Here is a 27,033-nt window from a genome sequence, read left to right as displayed (position 1 = left end):
TTCTGTTCGCAACAGGGAACTAAAACTCTAGGAGCGCGACGGCTTGCGCGATGTAGGTCGCCGCCGAGGTTGAACGTCGATGCCCCAGTTACAGCAGTTACTTCTGTTCGCGACAGGGAACTGCAACTCTAGGAGCGCGACGTCCGGAACGAACACGTCCCGATTGAGATCGCGCGGCGCGGCGCTACGGACATACCAGTTCCAGGCGACCGACGAAATAGCGACGGCTGCAGCTAAACACGTCGCCATGCGGTTACTACAATTCGAGCTAACTACAAGAGCGATTATAAATAATTTATTTGCAAATTATAAATAATTTATAATTTCTTCGTCATTATGATCGTCGTTCTTCAATAACAGGTTCCTGATTCGTTGTGGAGCGTGACACGACGTTACAAAATAATACCGCTCCAAAATCGCGTTACTCAAATACCGACACATCACTAGTTTTAAGTAAAACTGGTTAGGTATTTTTACACAAATGAAGAAGGAAATTAAAGATAATGTATTGTACTATATCCATACTGTAGTACATTTTTAGACAACTTCTTTATTTTTAAGATTTTGATGTTCAAACATCAACAAAATATTCCCTATGTTTGGACTAGATTTTCTCGAAAATAAAGACATAATTTAAAATTCCGTTACAATACGGAAATAGACGGAAGTCTTGTGATTACAGTGATATATAATTTATATGGTTTTGTAACAAATTGCTCGCTATTTTATGGCAAATGCTGAAGCTCTGCAAACCTTCATCAAGCCTTAATCATAGCATGTGTGTTTGGAATTTTGGATGTAGCTTAACACGACAGGATCGGGCTAAGCTTTAGGCAGATTTCTGAAATATAATATGTGTTAATTAATGTATTGTAATTGCGGCCACACACCCGCTTTACCCGACCCCTGAGAGCGACCCGAACAGTATGTACAGGGTGGGTCAAATTTGACGCTTTTAAATGGAAACACCCTTTTCTATAGGAGATAGACGAAAACTAATATCGGTGTCTGGAGCTCAATTTTCATCAAAAATATGATGGTGAAAACCGCATATCGATATCTGTTACCGTTTCGGAGTTACGGGGTGTTTGTAAAAAAATGTGCATTTTTAACAAATCGCTGTAACTTTTTTGCTATGGAAAATTTTGTATATCTATGAAAACATTTCCAAAGCACCTTTTTACGTAGAATTTAATGGTTTAAATATATTTTTTTTAAATTAATAATTTAAGAGTTCACAACAGATAAATTGATTTTTTATTTCGGACACCCACTATATTTTTAATTAACTGAAAAGAATTTAAAATTACCTTTTCAAAAATATAGCACACTTGATATTTTGTTATGATCCTCTTGGAAATACAGAATTTTTAAAAGTTTACCAATTTTAACTAGTAGGCTTTGGATCCCTTATTGATGATATGTCCTTAATGGAACTCGAAAACATATTTTTCCGGCAAGACGACGCACCGCCTCAGAACGCTGAAGTTATCAGCAAATTTTTGCAGCCAATTCCAAGAATAATTGAATAGTTAACCAAGATCCCAGCCGTTGGCCGTCGAGGCCGCCTGACTTAGTGCCCATGGATCTAATCCTATGGATATATTTGCGGGACAATAAAGGTTCCTTATTCTTCCGTATGATCTAGACAAGAATTAGAAATACTTAGCAGTTATGCGAGGGTATCTTTCGCCCCCACTGAGTTAATGAATTCCGCAAGAAATGTTCAAAAACGGACCCGTCTGTCCATAACAGAAGACAGTCGATATGTCGAACACCTGTAGCAAAATCTCATGTCTTGGTTTGCTATTTATTTTTATTGCTATTAGATATAGTTTAAATGTGTTGATGTTGGTTAAATATATTTTAAATTGTTATAAAATTCTGCATCTCTCATAGCAAATATTATTTTCGTTTTAATTGATGCTCACAGCTAGAATTTTTTTGTATTACAGCTGGTGCCATTCAAAGCCTACTTATTTAAAGCGGGTGAATTTTTATATACTCTATATCTCGAAGAGGAATCGAGCAAAATATCAAGTGTGTTATATTTTTGGAAAGGTAATTATAAATTCTTTTCAATAAATTAAAAATATACGGGGTGTCCCATATAAAAAATCAAATTTTCTGTTGATAATTCTTAAATTATTAATTTTAAAAAAATTATACTTAAACCATCAAATTCTACGTAAAAATGTGCTTTGGAAATATTTTCATAAAAATACAAAATTTTCCATAGCAAAAAAGTTACAGCGATTTGTTAAAAATGCATATTTTTGAAAAACACCCCGTAACTCCGAAACGATAACAGATATCGATATGCGGTTTTCACCATCATGTTTTTGACAAAAGATGAGCTCCAGACACCGATATTAGTTTTTGTCTACCTCCTATAGAAAAGGCGTTTCCATTTAAAAGCGTCGAATTTGACCCACCCTGTACAGCTAATAGGCTCTTAATGGATAAGTTAAGCGTGTTATCGGCGGAGTCTTTAAGTTTTTTTTGCCATATTATCTGATAAAACCACAAATCGTCACCCCCATGTCCCAGTATTCGTCATCTCTAATTATAATTATTTAGTTAATAATTATTGTTTTTTATTTAAAGGGTTATTATTTTATTTCTGATAACAATATTCCACATAGTATTTTATTTTGTAGTGTGCAATTTTCGATGCCCCAAATGTCAGAAACCATACAAACTGAAGAAATCCTTAAGTCGCCACTTGAGCTACGAATGTGGAAAGGATCCTAGATTTCAGTGTGGACTGTGTTCCTTCATGACCAAACAAAAAGTGAATTTGTCGATACATATGATGACGATTCACAAAATTCCCAAAAGTGATATACAAAGCATTCTTTACAAAAAATAATAAGAATTAAAGAAATACTTTGAAATAAATAGTATTTTTCTGTGAAACAGTGTTTGATTTCGTTATAATTATCTAAGGTAGTAGTAAAATTGCATTAATAAAAAAATATTTTTTTTTCTTTTTAGTTACCGCGAAAATATCGTTCAAGATGATGAAAAAAAAATTCTGGTAAAATTTGAGCTATTAATATTAATATTAAGAGGTGTGCCTTATCGTGATTTTCTATTTCCTATTTAAATAACACGGGGAAACAATTTTTTTTGATATTTTATTGCATTCTAACAAATCAGCGTATTGTAAAAATCAATACATATTCTTGTGGGAAATCGAACGGTCTTCAAAAAAGGTCTGATATGAATTTTCATTTAATCCACTCGTTTGAAAGTTATTGAAGATTAAAATTTAACTTCAAATCGTATATGATATTGTTAATCTTTATCTTCGTAGCAGTTGTTGGTTGCGTCCTCCTTCATCTGCAACAGTTTGAAGACTTTTAAGACTCTACCTGGGCAGGTGGTATCGAAGGCATTGTTCTTTTTTTTATAAATTGGTCTATGTCGACTACGTTTATACGTTCTTCTCAAATATCATGTTTTTAAAATTTTTATAATTTAATTGTGTTAATTCTTTTGGTAACATATTATATATTGTGGTAGTTTCTGTTGTTAGTTTTTGTGAAAGTTTTTTTTGAGTTCTCTTGGCTGTTCTGTTGTCTGATTTTCTTCTAGTTTCGTAAGTGTGTATTTGTTTGTTAGTTTTTAGAGAAATATTTGTTTTTATTAATTTATTTTTGATTTTGTGTAGAAGTAATACATTATGATATTTTATTAATTGTCTTATGTTTAATTCTTTTGTTGTTTGGCATACTTCTTCTGTTGGTGTTAGTTTATCTAGGTTAAATCATATTTTTAGTATTTTATTTTGTTGTCGTTGTAGCAGGTATTTAAAGGTTTATTATTTTATTTCTGATAACAATACCTATATAGTATTTTATTTTGTAGTGTTCGATTTTCAATGCGCAAAATGTCTGAAACCATACAAACAGAAGAAATCCTTAATTCGCCACTTGAGCTACGAATGTGGAAAGGATCCTAGATTTCAGTGTGGACTGTGTTCCTTCATGACCAAACAAAAAGTCAATTTGTCGATACATATGATGACGATTCACAAAATTCCCAAAAGTGATATACAAAATATTCTTTACAAAAAATTAAATTTAAAAAAAAAGAATTAAAGAAATACTTTGAAATAAATAGTATTTTTGTGTGAAACAGTGTTTGATTTCATTATAATTATCTAAGAAGCCTATTACTGGAGTGCTTTAAGCCCTTATGAGATACAAACCTCGGAATTCATTTACTGTGAACGAATTTTTATAAAACTTTTTGCATTGTATTGTTAATAAGATATATTACAAAGTTTACCTATTTAAATTCGTTGCTTTCATTTTAGTAGTATTTTAAATAAACACAAACATATACAAATGCATAATCAAATCAAATCATTTATTGCATGTTAATAGATACAAGTATCCTTACACAAAGTCATATTTTGTAAAATGCAAAATTATAAAATAAGCACAATAATTATCTAACAGTAATTTAAAGTACACAAAAAACAATACATACACAATGTAAATGTTTTAACCTATAACCACGCTATAACCCTTCACTGCTTTCTAAAAAATCAGTAACACTATAATAAGCCATATCAAGAAGGTAGCTTTTAATTGTCGTTTTAAATTGATGTCTTGGTAAATTTCTGACATTTTGAGATAATTTATTAAAGCATGCAGGAGCATAATGAAGGCTGGAGTTCCAAGATCTTCCGAGGCGCAAATGAACAGGCTTTATATTCATTCTGTTTCTGGTTGCATAATTGTGTTGTTCATCATGCGTAGTATATAGTTCTAGGTTATCCTTCACAAATAAAAGACACTGGAGGATATAGCAATATGGAAGTGTCAGTATTCCCATTTTTTTGTAGGCGTTTTTTGTATCTGCTTGATAACTTAAATTTGACATAATTCTCAATGCTTTTCTTTGCAGTCCAAACAGTCTGTCAGCATGAGCTGAGTAACCCCAAACAAGTATTCCATAAGTAAGCACCGAGTGAATGAGAGCATGATAAGCAGCTACTAACACATCCCTCTACACACACTTAGCCAATCGCCGAAATGCATACCTGCTTATGGAAACCTTCCCTGCCACATAGACTACGTGACTTTCAAAAATCAGTTTTGTGTCAAATTTTATTCACAGAAATCGGACACTGCAGAAATCTATTTTATATTTTGTTTTAAGAGAAAAAATAACTCTTTCTGTTTTAGTGTCATTCAGGCATAATCGGTTTGCCTGAAACCAGTCACCAACATTTAGCAAAATCGATTCAAAATTAGTTTGAATTTCTTCAGGGGATTTCCGAGCACATAAGATAGTAGTGTCATCGGCAAACAAAATCAAATTATTCTGAAGTGTAGCCACAGGTAAAATGTAAATACATACAAGATGGCTCCAAACCTTTTACGAAATATATGTTTAATGGTAGTTCACATTTCAAAAATATTTTTATAGATATACAAGGTGAGTCAAATATATATCATTTATTTATTCGAGTTTAGTGAATTTCTTATAAAATTCTGGTTCCAAAAATACGTTAATACCTTAGAGTATACTAAATGGTCTTTGAATTATGACCACGTCCATGAGGACATCAATATAGACGTCCAGAAACCTTCGTATGAGAACTTCTAATCGAAACGATCGACTTATTGTAAATTTATTGTTAAGAAACCGCCGTTTGCCAGCTTTTCAAATTGATAATGAATTGCACTTAAGAACCGTACATATTAACTAACGGACTACAATAAAAAGATTAAATGAACAAATCTTATGTCAAGAAGGCCTGCTTCGGGAACAGAACTTACTGGATGTGTTGACTAGGCCCAAAAGCAAAGGCATGGTCTTAATGTAAAAATTAGGAAAAATGTTAGTGCCTTCTTTAAAACCGAATATTTCCAACAAAAATAAAGCTAATGAGATGAACCAAAAAACAAACCATCCAGAAAGGATGTATCTAGATGATAAAATAATTTTTAAATTTCTTGCTGGTTTTAACATATTTCACAGGGTGTTTCAAACTTTCATCAAAAATATCAACATTTTGTTTTTCCTCGTTTAATTAACAGATGGTGAGTTTCATTTTTAATTTAGAAAAAGATACTAAGAAGTCAAATAATTTGGCAACACATTGCTTAAAAAATCATCAAAATCGGCCCATTAAAATAAAATATATTAACCTTCAAAATACATAAAAGTTTTAAGGTGCGCCCATTTTTCGTGCCGGTGATTGTATTTCAAAAACTATACATTTTAGTCATATACTTTTTTAATGAAACAAACCTTTATTTTTTTACTAGAATCCAAAAATGAATATATAGGGTGTTCCATTACAAAAAACATAACTTTGATGTGTAACTTTTTTTGGGGACACCCTGTAGAACTCTACATAATTTTAGAAAATATTTTAAATTGACTTACATAAGCTCAGAAAATTTCACTTCAATACAAACTTTTGGTCTCCTTGCAAAAACCGCGTCGTATATGACGCGCCACCCTGTATAATTCGATTTCAATCAAAATTTCAATGATTAGAATATAAGCAGAATAGGTATAGCTTATGTATTAGATTTATTTATTTCAATAAATTTACTTAGAAAAAGAATTAAAAAAATCAAAATATTAAGAAGGAAATAATTAAGAATTTACTAAAATTACTAAAATAAAAAATTAAAGCAATGAAAAAAACTGGGTAAACATTTTAGTATTTTATCTATAAAACACAATACAAAAGGTTTTATGTACATTAATACATTCACAGTAATTGAATTCCGAGGTAAAAGTCTCTGGGCACTCCACTAAATAGTAAAATTGCAATAATTTTTTTTTCTTTTTAGTTTTAAAGAGTTATTATTTTATTTCTGAGAACAATATTCTATATAGTATTTTATTTTGTAGTGTTCCATTTTCGATGCCCTAAATGTCAGAAACAATACAAACTGAAGAAATCCCTAAATCGACACTTAAGCTACGAATGTGGAAAAGATCCTAAATTTCAGTGTGGACTGTGTTCCTACATGACCAAACAAAAAGGGAATTTGACGATACATATGGTGATGGTTCACAAAATTCTCAAAAGTGACATACAAAACTTTCTTTAAAAAAATAATAAGAATTAAACAAATACTTTGAAATAAATAGTTTTTTTTTTGTGTGAGACAGTGTTTGATTTTTGATTATAATTATCTAAGAAAAAGATAGTGAAATTGCAGCAAAAATTTTTTTTTGTTACCGCGAAAATATCGTAGAGGTGTCTTATATTTTATTGCATTCTAACAAATCAGCGTATTGTAAAAATCAATACATATTCTTGTAGGAAATTGAAAGGTCTTTAAAAAAGGTCTGATATTAATTTTCATTTAATCGACTTTGAAAAATTTTGTATTTTTATGAAAACACTAGCGTGTAGCAGCGACTTCGTTCGCGTCGAATTAATCATTTGTAATGGTGATGATAAAGCAGAGCAAGAATTTCCATTAACATACAAACTGGATAAAATTTTCTCACATTTATGTCAGCATGAGAAAAAACAATATGGCGATATTATTAAATAACTTGGTAAAATTTGAGGGGTAGTTTCATCTCGTTGGAATTTGACTTTCGAAAAATCCGTTTGCCAAAAATAAGCTTTTTACGTCAAGCAGAATCGTGGTTAAGATATTACCCAACTTTTTGGAACACCTTGTATGATTTTTTAAAAAATTTCGAAATATGTAAAAAAACAAATAAATTATGCTTGTCCAAGCGTTTTCCCGAAAGACTGACCGTTTATTAAATAACAAATATTGTAATATTTGAGGGGCGTTTTTACCCTCTTGCAATTTGAGATTCGAGAAACCCCTCCCTATCGAACCTCTGCACCCCATGGTCAATCCGTTTGCCAAAAATCAGCTTTAAACGTCAAGTAGTTTAAGCAGAATCGTGATTATTCAATGGTCATATTTTATGAAACACCCTGTATAAATTTATAAAAAATCTTAAAATATGTAAAACAACAAAATAAAATATACGTGTTTAAGAGTTTTTTCGAAAAACTCACCGGTTTTTAAATAAAAAATATTTTAATATTTGAGGGATAGTTTCACCCCCCTAGAATTCGAGTTTCGAAAAATCCCTTCTTATCGAACCTCTACACCCTAAAGTCAATCTGTTTTCCAAAAATCAGCTTTTTACGTCAAGCGCTTTAAGCAGGATCGTGATTAATTAATGACCAGATTTTTCGAAACACCCTGTATACATTTTTAAAAAATCTTAAAATATGTAAAAAAACAAAATAAAATATACGTGTTTAAGCGTTTTTTTTTATTTCCAAAGCACCTTTTTACCTACAATTTAATGGTTTAAGTATAATTTTTTTAAAATTAAAATTTAAGAATTATCATCATATACCTTTCCAAAAATATAGCACACTTCATATTTTGTTATAGTCTCCTTCGAAATACAGCATTTTAAAAGTTCGCCTAGTAGGCTTTGGACCCCTTATTGATGATAATGCCCCTAATAGAACTCGAAAAGATATTTTTCTAGCAAGACAAGGCACCGCCTCAGAACGCTGAAGTTATCAGCAATTTTTTGCAGCCAATTTCGTGAATAATTGAATAGCTAACCAAGATCCCAGTTGTTGGTCATCGAGGCCGCCGAGGCCGCCGGACTTAGTGTCTATGGATTTTTATCTTTGTCGAAAAATAAAGGTTCTTATTTTTAAATTGCCTGTATAGCCAGTACTTAGCGGTTATACGAGGTTATCTTTTACTCCCACTAAGTTAATGAATTCCGCGAGAAATGTTCAAAAACGGTCCCGTCTGTCCAAAACAGAAGACGGTCGACATGTCGAACTTCTGTGGCAAAATCTCATGTCTTGGTTTGCTATTAATTTTTATTGTTATTGATATAGTTTAAATGTGTTGATGTTGTTAAATATAGTTTAAATTGTTATAAAATTCTGCATCTCTCATTGGCAAATATTATTTTCGTTTTAATTGCTGCTCACAGATAGAATTTTTTTGCATTACAGCCGGCGCCGTTCAAAGCCTACTTATTCAAAGTGGGCGAATTTTAAGAAAATCTATATCTCGAAGAGCAGTCAAGCAAAATATCAAGTATGCTATATTTTTGGAAAGGTAATTCTAAATTATTTTCAATGAATTAAAAATATACAGGGTGTCCTATATAAAAAATCAAATTTCCTGTTGATAATTCTTAAATTAACAATTAAAAAAAATTATACTTAAACCATTAAATTCTACGTAAAAAGGTGTTTTGGAAATGCTTTCATAAAAATGCAAAATTTTCCATAGAAAAGAAGTTAGAGTGATTTGTTAAAAATGCACATTTTTGAAAAACACCCTGTAACTCCGAAACGGTAACAGATATCGATGTGCGGTTTTCACCATCATGTTTTTGATAAAAATTGGGCTCAGACACCGATATTAGTTTTCATCTATCTCCTATAGAAAAGGGTGTTTTCCTTTAAAAGCGTCGTGTACATACCTATACCAATTTAAAATTTATTATTTACCATTTTTTTGATATCAGCTCAAAAGGTGAAGCTTAAATCGCCCTATTTTTTTAGAAAATGTGTGTGCTTTTTTTATTTTATAAACATTGTTCCTGTGACTAATATAACCAGTTGCCTAATGTATATATTAGTATACTGTATATATCTACCAATTTTCTGAGTGAAAACATTTTTTTTATATAATCATAGTGTACTAATTCAGATATTTTGCATTGTAGGATCACGAAGAGATTTTAATTGCCCCAGCTGTTCCAAAAAGTATAGACAGAAACAGTCTTTTATACGGCATTTACAAATCGAGTGCGGAATGGAGCTCAAATTTCAGTGCGGAGTGTGTTTGCAAAGTTGCAAGCAAAAAGAAAACGTAATTTTACATTTGATGACGATTCATAGAATACCTAGAGAACAAATAAGAGATTACGGAAATGTCTTGAAATAATTTCTTTTTCATAAATTGTACTGAAGCTGTGGTTGGGTCCTTGTGAAACATCGTTGAAATATTAGTATTTTAATAAAGCACGCTTTTAGATGTTTCAAAAAACTTTTAATAAGAGTAACTTTAACTCTACATATATGTTTCGGCTTGTTAGGCCTTTTTCAAGAGTTTTTTAAGAACATAAAAAGTTAAGTTAAGTCCTTAAAAAACTCTTGAAAAGGGCCTAACAAGCCGAAACATATATGTAGAGTTAAAGTTACTCTTATTAAAAGTTTTTTGAAACATCTAAAAGCGTGCTTTATTAAAATACTAAAATTTCTTTTTCATTAAATTGTATTTCCAAGTAGAATTTTTGGACACGTTTTAGGTAATGTTTCTAATAATCGTGTCCGTTTCTGGACACAAAATGGAGAAACGGTATGACACAAATAGGAAACATTTTCAAAACCCATATATTTTATATACCGTGCTGGCAACTGTTACTTTTGGGTCGGCATTTACATGTGCGGAAGGAAATCGCATAGGGATCTTATTAAGTCGGAGTGAGAGAAATGCGACCGACGGACGCGACGCGCGACGGTGTGCTGTTGCGGCGTTGCCGATACGCCTTTCCCTATCAAGTAAAGTAAAATCACGATCGCAAACCGCTTATTTTTAAAGACTTTTTTTTCAAGAGATAACTAGATAAAATCATTAGACATGTTTCTGAGCATCTGAGTGGAATTATAACGATATCGTTAGGGTGTCATTTTTTTATAACGAGAAAAGGTCAGTAATCGCGATAATTTAAAAACTCAACTTTTTAACACATAACAGGCCATAACTCAAGAACCACTTTAGATATTGAAACTTTTTTTTAATTTCAAGATCGGATATTTTACAATATGTTTACATAAGAAAAATTCGATAAGGTTGTTTTTTCCATTCAAAAATTGTAAACAATCCATCCATTTACTTTTAGAGTATAGCAATTTTCAGCAATCGTGTAATTTTTTTATTGATAAAGATTTTCACATACTGTCTACGAAGAAAATACAGCAGAAATATTAACAAAGTTCTTGAAAAAACTACAACCTATTATTTCTAATAGATTTCGGGATACCGATTTTTGAATTCAGAGTTCTAATAGCGCGACCACTATCGAACACCTACTCAATTTCACTTATTTTTACCAAAAATGCAAGTGTTTCTAGCTTGCACTTAAAAAAATTCAAGCTATAGGGAAAATTACAACGACTCGTTAATAAATAAACAAATTAAGTATCACGAGACGTAATAAAATCGTGAAGCTGAACGCATGACGTACACCTTTCCCTAGAACTTTAAGTACTGACAGAGGTATTGATTGGGTCGACCGGTTAACTGCGACAAATCTGCTATATCCCCTTCCACGTCTCTAGCGATGTGCACAGTTTCTCGGTTTATTTCATACGTTTGGCAACGTGTTTACTGTCCTCTCTTTGTTCAGTACATTATAAACGCCATTGTACTCTTCTTACATACGGAAATCTCGACCCAAGACTAACCTTTGCCAGCCCTTAGTATATAGCTTTATTACATGTGTTTATAATGTGTTAGCACTAGCCCTTTCCTGAAATGTTTCGATGCGGAATCAAAACTTTTAGAGGAAATGTTTCGAAACATTTTCTGCAATTTGAATCCAAGACGTTCCCGTTTTCTGCAGCCACTGTTCCTAAATGTGACGAAACAAAATACCAAAGTAAAATAGTCCATGTCTGTGTGTGGATTTGAAAATGAAAACAATCATCAACAATGTCGACCTCCGCCATAATTTTTTTGTCTTAAAATCTTTGTTTTTAGTTTTTCTCGAACAAAAAATGTCTGGCAAAACCAAATTCATCGTTTAATTTAATAGTGTACTTTCATATTTTTAATACCCCTTCTATATATCATTATTTGTTGCTAAAAAATATTTTTGTTTGAAATATAGTTTTTTATTTCATATCATGGTTCTAAAAATAAAAATATATAATGTGGGTTGGAGTCGGGGGAGAGTTGCACGGTACGGCTAGGCGCAAGTAGTGATGGGCAAAACTGTTATTTTTAGATAACAGTTGAAACTGTTATAGTTATTTATAAAAAACAGCTTAAAATAACAGCTTAAAAATAACAGGTTTCTTTATTTTACTGCTAAATATCTGAAAGAGTATGAGACGGTCATCGCCAGGCGTATTAACGCAGTTGCAAGTTGCAACAATGACGTGCTCGGTGGTAGTATTTCCAGGGTGTCAAAACATTTCTAAATATCGATTGTTATCTAAAATACCTCTCTAAAAACGGTAGTATTTACAAATAAGCGCTGTTTACAAATTGCGATATAAAAAAAGCCAAAATTCGGCCACTCGTCTATAGTATATACCTACGCCCTGCCCCTCGATCCGCGTAGATCCTGAATTGCGTAGCAGTGTACAGGGTACATCTCACTCAACGGGCGAGAAGCTCTTAGTTATGATTTTACCATTTGCGGTCAAAAAATAGCAATATAAGAAAATGTGTAGTATATTCTTCATAAGTAAACCAACTACACACTAGAGTTCGAATTAATTATACATTTATATACACTTAAACTAGCGTGTACCCGCGACTTTGTTCGCGTCGAATTAATAATTTCTAATGGTGATGATAAAGCAAAACAAGAATTTCCATTAACATACAAACTGGATAAAATTTTCTCACATTTGCCAAAAATAAGCTTTCTAACGTCGAGCAGTTTAAGCAGAATCGTGGTTAATCAATTACTCAACTTTTGGAACACCCTGTATGATTTTTTTAAAAAAATTCAAAATATGTAAAAAAAACAAAATAAATTATGCGTGTCCAGGCGTTTTCCCGAAAGACTAACCGTTTTTAAATAACAAATATTGTAATATTTGAGGGCGTTTTCACCCTGTTGGAATTTGAGATTCGAGAAACCCCTCCTTATCGAACCTCAACCCCACAGTCAATCCGTTTGCAAAAATCAGCTTTAAACGTCCAGCATTTTAAGCAGAATAGTGATTATTCAATGGTCATATTTTATGAAACACCCTGTATATATTTTTAAAAATCTTAAAATATGTAAAACAACATATTAAAATATACGTGTTTTAAAGAGTTTTTCCGAAAAACTCACCGGTTTTTAAATAAAAATATTCTAATATTTCAGAGTAGTTTCACCCCTTAGAATTCGAGTTTCGAAAAATCCCTTCTTATCGAACCTCTACACACTAAAAGTCAATCCGTTTTCCAAAAATCAGCTTTTTACGTCAAGGGCTTTAAGCAGGATCGTGATTAATCAATGACCAGATTTTCAAAACACCCTGTATACATTTTTAAAAATCTTAAAATATTATTCTGAAAATTTTCAGAATAAATATATACCTAAATATTGAAACTTAATAAGTAAGTACTGAAACATACAGCGCCATAATATCTCGACCTCCGTCCGTTATATGCTCGTAACAGGTTGAAACAGAATGTATCTAAAACAACTGATGGCGTTATTCCCCAACCTGTTTCGAACCTCCATCGACAATCGACCGATGCAGCAGCGTTCCTTTCCCACACCTATTATCTCGTCCGCCGCCCTGTTATGCTTGTAACAGGTTGAAAAACAACATATCTAAAATGACTGCTTCTCCAACCCGTTGCGAGCCTCCATCGACAATCGATCGATGCAGCAGCGTTCCTTTCCCACTCCCGTTATCTCCACCGCCAGGCGTTATGCCCGCAACTGTTTCAAAAACCTGCTTCTTTATATCCTATTATTTTTAAGCTGTTGTAAATACGACCATTGACGGTATCGACCGAAGCAGCTACGTTCGCCGTAGCGCTTTCCCCACTCCGTTGTCCGTTGTCTCGCCGCCTGTATCGATGGTTGACGAAATAACATGTTTTCCATCCATACTAGTTGTTTTTTGGAATTGCTTCGAGCAGCATAGAATTTCGTGGTGATGCAGAGCGCCGACTTCGTTTTACCTTTCACGAGCGGCCGATCTCTACGTGTCGTTATTTTATATCTGTTATTTTTTAAAAGTAGTAACGGTTGCGTTATGTTATTTATAATTAATTGTTATAAAATAACAGATAGTTAAATAACAACCCATCACTAGGCGCAAGTCACTTATAATATTATATATATAGGGATTGTTTAATTATAAATACTAATAATTATTAGCTAATGAAAATTATTCATGTATTAATAGTTATAGCTCAAACTAGCACTTTTTTTCAAGAGTTTTTCAGTTTGAGATAAAACTATTTTTATTTTATGCCGTTTGTATATTAAAAATTATTTAATTGTCATACTTAGTAGATAGGTAGTTCTTAATTGTAATTTATTAATAAGAGTGCTATACCGAGTGCATAAATTATATGACTGAATGATGTATTCAATTGTTTTTGGCCACTTCCTGTTTCACCGGAAATTACTACAACTTTTGACTTTTAAATGGCACCGTCGGTATATTTTTACTTTATTCTATAGAAAATGACGCTCTGAATAGAATGACAACTTTGTCATGGATGTCAACTTTTGACATTTTCGCTTAAAAATCGAATTTTAAATTTAAATCTAGAGTGCCGTGGCTGTGTTAAAAACACCAATTTTTAATCAAGGAGCCTTGGAAAAATAGATTTGATCATTTGTTATTCTATTCATAGTGTCATTTTCTATCGATTAAAGTAAAAAAATACCGAGGGCGCCATTTAAAAAGCAAAAGTTGTAGTTATTTCCGGTGAAACAGGAAGTGACCAAAAACAATTGAATACGTCAGGTCGGTCAAGTTTGCCTCCCGTACTAGAGGAAATTCAAAAAGAGATATACCACTATTTTGCACACATTTTGCACAATTTTGCACACCATAAATGATATTTTGCACACTTACCTAAGAGGAACTAGAACCGTTTTTTAAACGGGGGGCAAACTTGACCGTTCCCCCCATTTGTTACGAAATTGATTTATTTGTATGTACATGGATTCGGCTAATTTTGCACAATTTTGCACACATATTTTTAAATTTTGCACACCCTCCTGACGAAAGTTATAAGGGGTTGAAAATTTGAAATTTCCCCCCCATCTGTGACTAAATTGAATTTTGTTTATATCAAACGAATGGGCTAATTTTGCACAATTTTGCACACCTCTTTTAGAATTTTGCACACCTTCCTGACGAAAGTTATGAGGGTTTGAACACTTGCAATTTCCCCCCCATCTGCTAAAAAATTGAATTGTGTTTATATCAACGAATCGGCTAATTTTGCACAATTTTGCACACCTCTTTTAGAATTTTGCACACCTTCCTGACGAAAGTTATAAGGGTTTGAAAATTTGCAATTTCCCCCCAATCTGCTACGAAATTGAATTTTGTTTATATCAAACGAATCGGCTAATTTTGCACAATTTTGCACAGCTACTTTCGAATTTTGCACACTCTCCTGACAAAAGTTACAAGGGTTGTATATATTTGAAATTTGTCCCATTGTGTGTGAATTGTCCTATTTAAAGAACATAAGTATGAGTCATATTTGAAAATGATGAGATCTCAGCGACGTGGAAAACTGTACGGAACCCAGAGTTCACCTTTTCGATAAGTATAGGATAACCGAGATATGAGGGTTGTCGAAAAATGCAAAATTTTCAAATTTGCCAGGTATCTTAGGAAGTAAGAGGGCTAGGACAAATCTGTGTGTAGAATTTTTAGTTTCATAAATGTTCTTCTATGCAAGCTATAAATTATCGAAAAGGTAAAATCTAAGTTCCGTGCAGTTTTTTACGTCGCTGAGATCTATCATTTTCGAAATATGACTCATACTTATGTATTTTTAAATGGGACATTTCACACACAATGGGACAAATTTCAAATATTCAAACTCTTATAACTTTTGTCAGGAGAGTGTGCAAAATTCGAAAATAGCTGTGCAAAATTGTGCAAAATTAGCCGATTCGTTTGATATATACAAAATTCAATTTCGTGACAGATGGGGGGGAAATTGCAAATTTTCAAACCTTCATAACTTTATTCAGGATGGTGTGCAAAATTCAAAAACAGGTGCGCAAAATTGTGCAAAATTAGCTGATTCGTTTGATATACACAAAATTCAATTTCGTGACAGATGGGGGGGGAAATTGCAAATTTTCAAACTTTCATAACTTTAATCAGGATGGTGTGCAAAATTCAAAAACAGGTGTGCAAAATTGTGCAAAATTAGCCGATTTGTTTGATATAAACTAGATTCAATTAAGTCACAGATGGGGGGGAAATTTCAAATTTTCAACCGCTTATAACTTTCGTCAGAAAGGTGTGCAAAATTCAAAAACAGGTGTGCAAAATTAGTCGAATCGATGTACATAGAAATAAATCAATTTCGTAACAAATGGGGGGAACGGTCAAGTTTGCCCCCCGTTTAAAAAACGGCCCTGGTTTCTCTTAGGTAAGTGTGCAAAATATAATTTATGGTGTGCAAAATTGTGCAAAATAGTGGTATATTTATTTTTGAATTTCCTCTAATACGGGGGGCAAACTTGACCGACCTGAATACGTCATCCATCAATCCTGGGTTATCTCATATAGTAATATACCAAATATCCTTTTTTTATCTGGTGAAATAAAAAAGTTATAGGGGTGAGCCACTTTTGAGACCCGAGCCACCCGATATAAAGTAAACAAAGCGTAGGAAAAATATTTTATTATTAAGCTTTTCTGTCTTATTTTAAGTTTCAATATTTAAGAAAATAGTGTTTAGTATTTGTATATTTTGAAATTTGATAGAACATTAAATTGTCAAAAAATGAATTAATGTGTTTTAAAGATTTTATCATTATAATAATGTTATTTTTAATTTTAAGTTTTTAAAATCTTAAAGTCAGTAGTATTTAGTTAATAAAACGAAACTTTTGTTTACATTTTGTTTAATAATTGACGTTTCGACCAATTTTAATTCGGTCTTCTTCAGAATCTATAATGTACAATACAATTTTATAACCAAATGTATTTAATATATAATTTTTTCTTACCACAAATGTAGAACATCATTTCCGTTAACAACAACCAGGGCCGCGTTAAGGTGATTTGGTACCCTAGGCACCATTGATTTTGCCGCCCCCTTCAACTAATAAAAATTCAAGTAAAATTTGTTATTTAAAAAATGCCGCCCCCTATCATCCTGCCGCCCTAGGCAGTTGCCTATCTTGCCTAATGGATAAAGCGGCACTCACATTTTAAAATTCAAATAAGAAACACATTTAGGACATAGGACATTAGGATATAAAAGACAACTCCCGTTATTATTACTAATTATTTGTATTGCTCAGGGTTTCTCAATGTGATATTACGTTATTATAAAAAGACAATAAAGAGTTTATAACTTTTATTTGTTTTGTAGATTCTGCAGAGTTTAGCCACCACATATGTCCCAAGTGTTTCAAAGTATTCACACTGAAGGGTAAATTGGTCAAGCACATGAAGAAGGGTTGCGGCGCTCGAATGTTTAAGTGCCAAGTATGCCCTTATACTAGCAAACAAAAAATCTGTGCTAAGGCGCATATGGCTGGTGTGCATTATATACCCATGGATGAAATTAATTTGTAGTAGAAATTAAAGGATGTTTTGTCTTTAATACATACTTTTCAATAAAATTGATGAATTTAAAAATGTATTTTTAGCTATTCCTAAAATATTATTTGTGTATGGAGATCTTCGGGATATGTCGTTCTTGACATTTTGTAATATTTTTATTAATTTCATCTCTCTTAAAATTATTTGGGATAAAGACTGGTTTATTTGCCTACAATTATTCCAATATTGGGAGTTATATGAAGCGTTTAAAATGATATTTTATCTACTAGTGAGATACATAGTTATTTTACCTTGTTATAAAATGACAAAAAAACAGTTTGTGACTTTATTTATTTTTTAGATGCTGCAGAATTATGCCACGTATGCCCCAAGTGTTCAAAGATATTCACACGGAAATATAACTTGGTCAGGCACTTGAATTACATATGCGGCGTGGCCCCAAAGTTCAAGTGCCAAGTATGCTCTTTTGCTAGCAAACATAAAATGTATGTTAAGGCGCACATGGCAGCTGTACACCAACTTCCCATGGATGAAATTAATTCACAGTAGAATTTAAAGAATGTTTTGTATTTAATGCATATTTTTTGTATAGCGTTAGACTCCTATACAGAGAAGACCAGGATACTAGTAACATAGCAAGTTGCCGGACGAATTTACGTTTATCCGGTTTGCGTTCGCACTCGAGATTCACTGCCGGCTAGTCGGCTGGTCAGGCAGTACGCAGATGCAGTTGTGCTTGGACGGTTCGGTCGTGACAGACTAGAAATACGACGCGAGGAGTGCCGAGTATTTATTATTTTCATTTTAAGTGTTTACCTTCACTTAAGGTAACATTTAAAATGATAATACTTAAATATTTATTATTTGAGTGTGTTTACAAGCCAAAACTAAAAATAAATAAATTCTCTAAACCCAAAAAAAACTAAAATATTACTCTAAATAAAAAAAGTTATAACAAGTGTTCATAAAGACCATCTTCTTGTGCTAGACAGAAGCCTAGGCGGTCGTAAAATCCCCGTCTGACATTGGCTAACATATTAGGGCTAATAGTTTGGAAAGCCTCTCGTATTGAAGCTCATCCAGATTATTAGCCCTATTATGACCATACACTTGGATTTTACATAACCCCACAAAAATAAATCATTGGGAGGAAGATCTGGTGATCTAGCGGGCCACAAAATAGTTCCATATCCACTAATTAAACGTTTGGGAAAAGTATTGTTCAAATATTCTTCAACAATACGGGCATTGTGGGCAGGACAACCACCTCAGCAATTTGATTACTTGAAAACGTGGGATTTTGATTCGCGGTAGCACAAATAAACACTTGCTTTAACTCCTGTTCTTCATTAATCAACATGTCAGGCTTTTTGTGTTTTTGTGGGAACACGCACCCGCATGTGTTTCAAAATTATTAATAACTCTTGATACAGTAGGTAAAGATGGAATTGGCCTGTTTACAAAAGTTTGTGGAAAAATTGTTTGTATATCCCGATAAGAACTATTTTGGAAATACCATTTTACAATTTGAATTTTCTCACGAACTTCGTAAATATCCATTATTTTACTTAAAAAATAAATTTTACACGAGAACTGCCGCGAGAATCTATGTATTCGTTTTGGCTATTAAAACACGAATAAATACAAATTCTGAAACATTCTTATATCACATATCTACCTATTTTTCTTTTACCGCTTTTTTTTTTTTTTGGTGAGGGGTGGTTGAAAAATCTTTTATAGACGAATAGTGATCATTTCCATGACCATCTCGAGAGAGATGGTCATAGGAATAACCCCGAGACAGTGTGGGACTCGTGTTGATACCCACTAAAAAAAGTCCACCTCCGAGGAATCAGCCGCCGAAGAATGGTCAGCTATTATTCCTGCTAATATGTGCGGAAAAAAAAAAGGGGGGTAATGGGAGGACTATATTATGAGAAGGGTTTCTTTTATCGCATTTTTTCGCCTGCTTTTTATCCGGCGGACGGGTACCGTAAAACGGGGCTACTTCGGACAGTTTTTGAGGGTTTTTGTAAGTTTCTTGACCTAAGTGTGTTTAAATTCAACCAATATTTTTTGTATGGGTTACTATATCCTTCCCCTATGTCTAACTAAAAAAAAATGTTAAACTTTCTTTTTCTAACGTATATATTTTTTTGTTTGAAAAGTGTCGGACATGCCTTTAAAAATGTGTAAGTTTGATGTTATACCAGTTAAAAGGAAACTTCGGACAAAAATATAAGTTTTAAAAAACATCAAGTTCATTTATTATTAAAAACTCAAAAAATTAATAACTTCAAACATTATTTAAGACATTTTTATTAAAAAAGATAGATTATTTCTAAAAATATCAGTCAAAAACTTTGCCTCTTCCTCGATACTCAGCACTGGTTGCCGTCCTGGATTCTTATCATGAATCCCCTTAACTTTATCCCCAATTGTGGATTTGGGAATCCTATAATACTCAGCCGCCTCTCTTAAGGTTTTTCGCTTGGCTTTGACATTTGCTACTGCTTGCTGTTACCTCTCTGGTGAATAATTTTGGTAGGGGCGACTCCCCAGTTGCTTTTTGTAACTTCGAACTATGTCCGAAGTTAGCCTTCTAAATATGATTTTTTTGCTTACGACCATCTGGGGAAAAAAATTGAACGATTAAAAATCTTCAAATTACATAAAACATTTTCAGATAATATACCTACTGAATACTGGAAAAAGTACGACTTTATGAATAATAGGTTTAGTTGTACGCCAGTTACTTTTTCCACTTTAAAAAAACAACAAAAATTGCATACTTACAAAAATTGACGTAAAAAATACGCCGGGCCCGAAAAACACTCGGTACTTAAGAAACGTCTGAGGGCAACTGTTTTAAACACGTTCCAGTCCACGATTTCGCTACCCCTCTCAATTTTTTTTCTCTTTCAAGGACCCGTTGTCCGAATTTACCCGTGTTGTCCGAAGTAGCCCCGGTTTACGGTATACGCTAATTCGTCCGGTTCTGCCTATGTTACTACTACGGTGGTCCGGTCTGTATAGTTAGATTATTTACTTATTAATAAAATTGATGAAATTAAAAATTTATTTTTAGATATTCCTAATATTATTCGTGTGAGAAAATCTTTGGGATATGTCGTTCTGGGCATCTTGTAATTATTTTATTAATCACACTCTCAAAACAACTTATTACATCAAAATTATATACCGGGTGCGTCTTAAAAATGGCTCATCCCTATAACTTTTTTATTTTTTTAGTTACGAAAACGAGTTTTGGTATGTAAATTAGGATTGATTGACGTATTCAATTGTTTTCGGTCACTTCCTGTTTCACCAGAAATGATTACAACTTTTTATTTTTAAATGGCACTCTCAGTATTTTTTTACTATTTTCGATAGAAAATACCACTCTGAATAGAATGACATGTCATATGTCAACTTTTGACATGTTTACTATTTGAAATTATAACATGCGTTTCATAACGAAAATTTCACTCGAAATACCAAGTGTGTGGTACAAAATTATTCGTAAAAAAATGCTTTTTCCGAATATGCTAATGCTTATATGAAAGATCATTCGATTAAAACTGACAATATGTTTGTGTGTGTGGTAAATAATTCAGTCATTGGGGATCAAAAAAGGGGCCTGCTAGGAAAAAAGTCCGGAAGTTTTGAAACTTTGCAGGTTTATAGGTTTTGGGGTCCCTAACTAAAATCCATAAAATGCACATTTCCAGACATGCCGCCGGCAGCCCAAAATAGGTATTTTGTGAATATCTCGAAACCTATGCGTTTTTGGCGAAAATTTGAGGAGAGCAAAATTAAAGAGAATAAAATTTCCTATAAAAACGGTTTTATGAAAATTTTCGCTAGAGTCAACCGTTTAGGCACAAAATCCCTGGAAATTTAACAATTTTACGTAAAATATGATATATTATGTATAGTCGATTTTCCGAAATTAACTGTCGATTAGGGTTCACTAAAACTGGTTTTAGTTTAATTTCTCCAATTTTGTCATGAAACAATGACGTATCATTAATTCGCTCATTAATTTATGAATAACTAATTGTCGTGCTGGACAGCATTCATTGCGAACTTACCACCAGGTTCAGCATTAGTCTGGTTGTACCAAAGATGCCGAAGAATGGGGTTGGAAGAAAACAAACACAGGCATTACTCCAGTCACAACGTTGAAAGATCCAGCTCCAAAATCCGTATTGGCATTTTGATCCTGTAAATGTAAAACCAACAACTATGGTAAAGCCTGCGGATGCAGAAAAGCAGGATTAAAATGTTCAATGATTTCTGAATACTGCAATGGGAAATCCTGTGACAACGTCACTGAAGTGTCACTCGACGAATCCGATGAAGAGGAGTTGGACTTGCCTGTACATATCCCTCTGGCGGCTGAAGATGAAGAGTTGGACGAATTGAGAGACCAGCCTGATGAGCCCAGCACAGCAGACACGATCGACTTTGACATCAATGAGCCAGATCCGTCGGGCTTGTGCAGATAAGTTAAAGTTTTTAATTTATCTAGAGGAGTAGGCCTCCGGGGAGACTACGTTAAAATAAACGCGCATATACTTTACCTCTTGGGTGGTGTGGAAACAAGTACACATTTTCAATAATTAAAATTAATTATTCATACATTAACGAGCGAATTAATGATACACCACTGTTTTATGACAAAATTGAAGAAACTAAACTAAAACTAGTTTTAGTGAACCCTAATCGACATTTTATTTCGGAAAATCGACTATAGATAATATATCATATTTTATGCAAAATTGTAAAATATTCAGGGATTTTGTGCCTAAACGGTTGACTTTAGCGAACATTTTCATAAAACCTTTTTTATAGGAAATTTTATTCTCTTTAATTTTGCTCTCCTCAAATTTTCGCGAAAAACGCATAGTTTTATTTATTCATTATTCACAAAATACCGATTTTGGGCGCCATCTTGGCAAGATGGCGGCGCCGGCGGCAAGTCTGGAAATGTGCATTTTATGGATTTTAAGTTAGGGACCCCAAAACCTATAAAACTGCAAAGTTGCAAAACTTCCGGACTTTTTTCCAAGCAAAAATCCCCAATGACTGAACTAAAAAGCCTACTATGTTTTTATATGCAAAATATAATAGGCAACCCTTGTATTATTGCTAATTATTTGTATTGTTCAGTGTTTCTTAATGTAACATTATTATAAAAAAACAAAAAAAAAGTTTGTAACTTCATTTAATTTGTAGATTTTCCAAAGTTGCGCCATATATGTCCCAGGTGCTCCAAAATATTCACACTGAAGGGTAACTTGATCTTGATTTCACTTGAGGCATGTATGCGGTGTAGCACCAAAGTTTAAGTGTCAAGTATGCCCTTATACTACTAAACATAAAGTCTGTGCTAAGGCGCATATGGCTGGTGTGCATCAAATACCCATGGATAAAATTAATTTGTAGTAGAAATTAAAGGACGCATTGGGGGGGGGGGGGTATTTAATGCATATTTTTTTTATAGACTACGGATTAATAAAATTTATGAATTTACATAAAAATGTATTTCTTAGACATTCCTAAAAAACGGCGTCATAGTAGGCTTAGAATGAAGATCGTTTTCTTATGTGACTATGAAAACTTGACGGCGTTTTTTTCATCATACGGCATTTATATGTTTATATAAATTATTATATTTATATTATTTTATAATATTATTATTTATTTGGCCCCCTTTAAATCAAATTAAATTAATGCTTTGCACACATATTAACTGATAACAGTACAGGACTGATCACGGAGTATTGTCTGACAAATGAATCTGAAACAACGAGGCATCAGTAAAGCCTGGACTTCATTTTACCTGGACCTCATTTTGCCTGGACCTCATTTCGCCTGGACCTCACACGCCACGACGATTTATGATGAGCCAGATAAGTATAAAGGATGATTCACGGTACACCGGACCGTACCCGAGCCGGGCACGTTCCGTAAAGTAGACACCGAGCCACGTCCGGGCCTTCAATATATGCTACACCGAGTGGACAACGGGGATCATGTCCGTGCCGATTATATTCTAGAAAACAGTGTTGCCGCAGAGGTACATTTGTGCCAAATTTGATACTTTTAATTCTATTTGGTACAGTGGTACTACATTTTCAAAGCCAGGATGATTCGGTACAATAATTATTTCCCACGCGCACCGAAAATGAATAGATATTTAATAATTATCGTCGTTGATATTGCATTAAACGCGCTTACCGATACCATTCGGAGACGATCCGCATTAATTAACGACATATTATAAACGTTGTAATGTCTATAGGGTTGCCTATATTAAATAACCCGAAGAAAAAACTTCAAAATTTGCTGTTTCTAACATGCTTCTATATTTGCGTTTTTTTTTAATAAAATTTAAGTTTTCCAAGTATCGTGTGTAGTATTAGAATTACTTACATTTCTTCAACCTATACATACTTATAATTGGGATTTCTGAATTTCTATTTCATGTTTTTCGTTTCGAATTGTGTCTTTCTCCAGGAAGTTTTTTTCTGTAGAAATTTATGAAGAAATTCACAACGACCAAACCGGTTAAAGTCATTTGCAGATGTATTTTGTTGTGGTTTAAAAAAAAAGTGGTACATTTTTAGTTTATAATGTGGTACGCGCTAAAAGTTGGGTGCGACAACACTGCTAGAAAACAGTCGCTATAGGCCCGTAGTCGAACGAAGTATTTAGCCGCGGCGGCTCATTTATGTTTGCCGCAACGGGGCCGGAACGTAGCGGATCCGAGGAAAAATGTACACCGACCAAAGACATTATAAATATAGACCGAACATCTCATTCATAAATACTCGTTGGTAGTGTATCAAACATTCCAATGTGTCAAACAAGGACAGAAGAGACAGAGAAGTCTAAAATTTCCGACCCCGGCAACTAGGCTCATTTGGATTGTTCTAATGGCCAGTGGCGTATCGTTTTTTGGAACGAATTTAATTAGTAAAGTAAAAGTAAAGTAATTAGTAAAATGTTTACTCCATATTAATATACTACATTAACAATTTTTCGTCAGGTGAGTTTTGTTATAAGGTCTAATATAATAATATAATTAATATCCCACATATACTTATGTTGAAACGTTAGTAGGTAGTTTTCGAAAATCGCTCCAACGTCGATTTTCAATTTAAACTTTCAGTTAATTCTATATAAACTTTCAGTTACTTTTGAATATTTACAGGGTGACTCAGGCTTCCGAAACAGTTCTATATTAGGTTTGTGGTTGGTGATTTTTCTTTCAATTTTTTTTTCAGAATATGGAGGCAATGATAAAGCACATTTTAGACATTTTTGTAAACATAGATGGCCGGAACATATTTTCAAACTAAAGTTGTAGATTTGCCATTAAATTTCCATTCCAGAAATACCTAGGGTTGCCACCTGTCCTTTTTTGAAAAGGACAGTCCTTTTTTGGAATAACTTGTCCTTTTGACTTTTTTTGACTTAAAAAGTAATTTTTATTTACGTATTTTCCCTGAGAAAATTACCTACAGCAAACAGAAATATTATTTTCGTCCAAATTTAATTAGAGATGTTATAAAACTTATAAATAAATTTTTCTTGTTTAAAATAGGCAACATTATTTAGAACTTCCCGTTTAATCTCAAATGATAATTTAGGTTTTAGTTTTACCTTTTTTGATCTTAAAAAGAATTCTTTAAAATTAGTGATTAGTAACGATTTAGTTAGTTCGCAATCGATAGCTTTCTGTAAAGTACTGTGTAATAGTTGTTTAATCTTGTATTATTAATAACTTCCTATACCTAAAATCAATATTTAATGAGAAAATTGTGTTTTTTTGAAAATATAAGACAAGATTTGACTTTCGCTCTTCTTCTTGTATTATGATGGCTCTGATACGAGGCAATTACCTTTTAGTCAATAGAAGGCATTTATCGTTAAAAGTATCAAATCTGTGTGCTACAGTATGGGATTTCTGTCGCATAATAATGAATATTACGTTTATTTACAAATCCATTACTTTTAAAGGTAGCTTCATCAGACAATCAAATTTTAGTTAAATGTCCCAATCTTCATGAACTGTATTAAGCATATGTATTGCGGTTTGAATCATCCCGAGAATCACCCTGTATGTTGACAAAAATATTTTGAAAATGTGCGTTACAATGGCCCCCATCTTATGTAAAAAATTGAAATAAAAATTACAAACCAAATACGTAACAGGTAAAAAGCTTTTTTGGAGGCCTGGGTCACTCTGTATATAGGTATGTATAAAACTAGTAGCCTAAGAATTGTTTACAGTTCGTCCCATTCTAAAAAAAGATAAACACACCGTACAAATAACTCTAGGAGAGGTATTTGTACGGTGGTAAAAAATTGTTTAAACGAGGCCGAAGGGGCAGATAATGCAATAAAATGTAAAAAAAGGGCGGGTAAACACCTTTGTTTATTTGTTGAGCAAAATTCCTTTAGAATATCGTATATAATGACCAAAATATGACGCAATTTTAAGAAAAAAATGTCACTTTCTGGCTTATAATAAAATGCAACGTTTATATTCAAATTTGTTATGATCTACAACAGTTAGGTAGTCATTGAGACGAATTATAATTCAATTACTGGCTACTACGTTCTTGTTTTAATAGATTAATTACAAATATAATTAGAAATTATTTTGATTGTGAGAGGCTCCCTTGTGGGACGCCTATGTACAATGACGAAAACAATACCCACCTGTGAAAAGACAAATTCGGGTAATTTGAGCTTATTTTTCCACACACTTGACACTGTCGTACCATACTGAATTCGCAGATTCAAAACTACGTTAAACAAAACAAAAAACCACCGAAAAACACTGAAAGTTCACTTTCGTCTTGATTCCGACTTCAAACACACCGCAAGCTAAACGTAGTACGCTATAACGGACCAAGGGCCGTCGCGAGGGGTGGTGGGACGGACGGCTCATTTCATTCTGGAAGACTAGCAGCGACGTTGCCAATAGTTCTAGACGCTTCAGCACATTAAACAGTAAGCATGTCCTTTAATAGTAACGCATATATCCTCTGGTTAATAACATATTACAACGCATGTTTCTTTAAAAATAAACTATTAATTTAATTAAGAAATTGAGATTTATTGATATCCGGTACAGGTTTTAAAGTCACCTTTTCTGCAAATCAAACTGAGTAGATAGGCGCAAATTTAAGATGCGGCAATGCCGCCTTCTCTATCTCTGTTGGTTTTTACAGTACGTAGTCAACCTCCGGTTGTTTGATCGGGTTAAAATGTCTAATGTGATATCTGTTCTTACTAAATCTATGACACCGACATTTCTTGGACGGGGCACGGACGCGTTGCGGCGAAGCTCGGACCGTGCTCGGCTTAGCATGAATGTATAAGTATAAATAACATTTGGCAATGTTTGGCCGTGCCTTCACCGTCGCACGGCTCCGGCCCCGGTGTACCGTGAATCATCCTTAAGAAACCCTAATATAGTTTCAAAAAGCATT

At 33.2% G+C, this 27,033-nt stretch overlaps 1 long non-coding RNA gene across 1 annotated transcript; it reads left to right on the top strand.

The window, feature by feature from the left end:
- The first annotated feature begins 11,875 nt into the window (after positions 1 to 11,875).
- LOC115889930 lies at positions 11,876 to 14,396 on the top strand. The gene is made up of 3 exons (XR_004051527.1): positions 11,876 to 11,983; positions 12,133 to 12,134; positions 14,057 to 14,396. It is a non-coding gene; the product is annotated as an uncharacterized LOC115889930 (long non-coding RNA).
- The last annotated feature ends 12,637 nt before the right edge of the window (positions 14,397 to 27,033 follow it).

The sequence above is a fragment of the Sitophilus oryzae genome, unplaced genomic scaffold (assembly GCF_002938485.1).
Source record: "Sitophilus oryzae breed Bouriz unplaced genomic scaffold, Soryzae_2.0 scaffold_857_pilon_pilon, whole genome shotgun sequence".
Taxonomy (NCBI): domain Eukaryota; kingdom Metazoa; phylum Arthropoda; class Insecta; order Coleoptera; family Curculionidae; genus Sitophilus; species Sitophilus oryzae.
Note: the sequence above shows the minus strand (reverse complement) of the source record. Positions and strands in the feature narration are given on the sequence as shown.